Raw genomic sequence first — 4174 nt, forward strand, 5'->3', positions numbered from 1 at the left:
GCAGAACGAGATTCTTCCAGTTGGACAGGTGCTCGATCGAATCCCTCGGCTATAACGAAATCAACCGTAAACGATTCAAACACCATTTTCCTTAGGAGGCAGCGCTCAAAATGAAGCGTACTTGAACGGAACGTCGTTGTTAATCGACGTAGGAAGGTAATGCTAGTTCGGTATCGAATTAACGGATCGACGAGCGATATTAAGCAGAAATACTTCTACTGTGAGAAGCAAATCACATTTTGTCATAGCAGGGTATGAAAGTCCTAAGGTTTATGGTAGCCAGAAAAGGTGCTTAAAATACTTATTATTTTTGAGCTGCGCATAATGTACGACGTCATATAATGTGCGCGGATCCTTTGGCAAGGAAAATTATGAGGGGACGCGCGCTTATAATAAATGTGTGCGTGGCGAAGTTTCGCCGATATATCAAACGTCATCGGTGCAAGCAATACATTTCTCAACTGGGAGTGAAACGTCGCTGCGAATGTAAGAAGAGGCTCGTTGTATGATGATTAACGAGGGATTTTAATGGTCGTTAATTGGTCAGCGTTTGTCCATCCGCAGGAGAGTTGTCGTCGGCTGTTGGTCATGTGATCCCGCGTGATTCCGAAGAACTCAAACGTTCAGTGGTCAACAATTCATTATAATATTCAACATTTCTGTATATAATACCTCGTCGGAGTTTTTTCTTTGTCGCGCTGTCATCAAATCTGAGACTTGCACACATTGGATTGCTGAACGCTGATGAAGAGAAAAAGATCTTCAATGCTGGATTCCCTCTTAATCTTTCTTGTTATGTATACGATACATATTTTTTTTGTTCCCTCACGAGCTCGGAGACGTGCGCGGGGGCGTAGCATGGTTGTAACGAGTCGGTGAAAGGGAATTAGATATTCGATCTGTTGTCGGGTGTCGCATGATTTACAACTTCGAATGCGGAGCCTCGTCCAAGAGGCGTATCGTGCACGCGTGCACCTTCCGTGAGTCTGAGCTCGAAAAAGATAAGCTGCTCCGATAACACCCCATGGGATAGGTGACAAATGATATCCCTTGTGTGCCGTGCTGTTTCGTTAATATAACTTCATTTCCCCTGATCCTTCGCTACTAGATGTTATTCTTGTGATTTTGCATGGAACATAAATAAACATTTGCGCATAGCACGGCGTGAAATGCTGCAGGATTAGAGAGCCTGTTGCTCCAGTGCACGCAGGCGATCGACGTTTCAGTTAACGCGGATGATTCCATCGGCGAGTCCCAAAAATCTCGACATTTTCAACGACTATATCAAGGAGAAATGGAACCACGCGGCGGGTAGACTCAACGGGAAGTTCGAGAGTATTTTTCTTCCACTTATTTGCATATGTTCTTATATCGATACCGGAAGCTCACGCGAATACTCTTCGAGTCTCAGTGGAGGCATAAAAAAAGGATGAGACGTACTTGACAGCACGTACTCTTGCAAAGTGTTCTCATAAGTCACTCGCAATTATACGGTTTCCCGTAGTTTCCCTCCAGGGAGAGCATCGGGAGTGCGGATAAAAGGGGCAGAGAAAGCAAGGGCGCGAGTAGAAGAGAGATAACGAAGAAGAGAAAAATCAGGCAGCAATGAATCATCTCATGCTTTCAAGTATACATTACAGGTACGACACAGCATCTACGGATATACATTCACGTGGATCCAGGAGGACGTATATGTGCGTAGGCATAAACTATATATTCACGACAGCGAGAATACTCGCACGAGCTCTTTCGTGTAACTCTTACATGCCGCGAGCATTGTAATGCCCGGTCGCGTTTAAAAACAAGACGCACAGCGCGTCGACTCGGTGTAAAGTAGAGAGAGAGCCTTAAGCCCTTGCCGCCGAGAAGAAGGACGAGGAGGAGGAAGAAGAGGAGGACGACGACGACGACGCGAAGCCGACGTCACTGAGGAAGAAATGTACATATAGGTCCAAGAGTTTTGCACCACTCTCCCGTTGTGCGGTGTGCCTTAGCGATAAATAACCTGGCCACCCGAGACATAAGGGAACGAGTCAAGTGTATACTGAAGCTAACAGGGAGAAAGCGAGATAGAGAACGGGCAGAAATCTAGGAGGAGCTAAGATAAGTAGGATAGAAGAAGGATAATATGCCGGGGACAGGAAAAAATCAAGTCTTCTGGAGTCCAGTGAGAAATAAAGTCTGAGTAAACAAAATAAAATTGTTAAAAAGCCAAGAAAATCTTTGCTGCAAGGCCGAAAAGAAGCAAAGAAACGATGAAGGAGACGGAAGGCAATGTTTAGTCGACAGACGAGAAGAAATCCTTCGAGTTTGCTAGCTCGAGGACGAAAGAAAAAAAACGCAGACCCGAGACTGAGAAATAGAGGAAAGGAAGCGAAGGGAGATAATGAAAAAGCGGCAGAAAAACGAAGTAAGACGAGGAGGAAATGGCTCAGAATGGAAAAAAGAATATGGTAGGAAAGAAAAATGGTGGAAAGTGGAAAACGCCACTAAGGATATAGAAAACGAAGAAAGGAAACTAGAAAAGGGATACTCAGGCATTGAGGATGTTGTACATCACCGGTGTGAGACGTGCCACATGTACGTGTTCTTACCCTACTATGGATCCTTCTGTCTGTGTACTTACGCAGCACGCTTTCCTCGGACATCAACACACACGCGCACGCCCATAAATATATATACACATAAAGTCACGTAATCCCCTGCTACACGCACACTTTGTAAGATACACTCTGAAATTGCCAAACCACAATATATTTACACACACACACATACGTTCGCTGTCCACTACAACTGTGTTTGTGCTTTTCATGTAAAACGGCTGATTGTGAACACATTCGCGAGTTTTGCGATTGTGGCTTGTGCTGATTTAGCGGCGAGCACACAAGACGTGTTACAATGCTCAGGAAGAGCGTGCAAAGTAGAGGATGATTTACATTATTCTCAACTATAACCATCAACTTTTCTCTCTCTCTTCTCTTTTCTACTCTTGTAACCCCTTTCTCTGTACTTTTTTTTACAGTAGACAGATCTGCTGGAGGAGCCTGTGATATATAAGCAAAAACAAGAGTAGTGCACACGTTCATGGGAAAATATGAAGTACGAAAACATCGCTCTAAGATAAAAGTCGAGCTCGAAACGAATCAACGACTGTGGCTGATTGGATAAATTAATTGGAAAACGATTGCTAATAAAAATCGTCTAATGCATAAACTTCGTTTCTAACTCGGTACCTGGATATTCTTGTGCATATCTCTACAGCTGTCAAAATTTCTCATTCCGTTTTTTTTTTTTTTTTTCAAAGAAGTACATATTATTCGCGAACTTGTCGAGCTCACACGAGCCCTCTCTAACGCACCGAGTGGACGTCTTAATTACCAGCTGTCCATTCCCACTGCACAAAACTCTCGCGTACTGCCCACTTTCTAATGCACTGGGATTTCATCATCTTAGAATCAACGATTCTCTTCCTCATTTAATAATACGATGCACTCGTTGTTTTTCTCACTTTTTAAGTATATAGATAAATCGTTTTCGTTAAAAAACATATCTTCGTACAACATTTTATCTTGGTCACGTCATAACTTCTCAGGCTCAGTATAATTTTATTTTACGAACGCAAGACTCAGCAATCCAAGTTCATAACTAGGAATCTGCAAATAAAAGCCAGATTACAAATAACGTTTAAGAATCATCGTTTAAGTCTTTTACTATGTACGATTGATTTAATCTCTTAAGGTATTCCTTTCACGAACCCAAATATTCTACAAATAACTGATTTTATATTACAGTTAAGTAAAAGTGCATGCGAATAGTTGGCCAAATTTCAGGTCAGCTTATCGAACATTTAATAAAGAATTAAAACTTCAAAAATCGTAAAGTTTATACGAGAGCTTATGGGGATTCCATCATCGCTACATTTCTATTCAATAATTCAAGTACTAAATAATTCTTAATTCCTGATACAAACTGTTTCACAGATAGAAACAAATGTAAGGAATCTCCAGCGACGATAAAAATAAGGAGTTACCGAATGCTTAAAACAGATATTAACGATAGAAGTTGGAAAAATGGCAGAAGCACAACCTTTTTCTATTTCTATATAAACGCGTCTTCTCAGAGGTTAGGAATCAGCTCAAATTTCGAGTACCCTAATTTGCGCCACGAAAAAATA

Source organism: Venturia canescens, chromosome 2, assembly GCF_019457755.1.
Source record: "Venturia canescens isolate UGA chromosome 2, ASM1945775v1, whole genome shotgun sequence".
In the NCBI taxonomy this organism is placed as follows: domain Eukaryota; kingdom Metazoa; phylum Arthropoda; class Insecta; order Hymenoptera; family Ichneumonidae; genus Venturia; species Venturia canescens.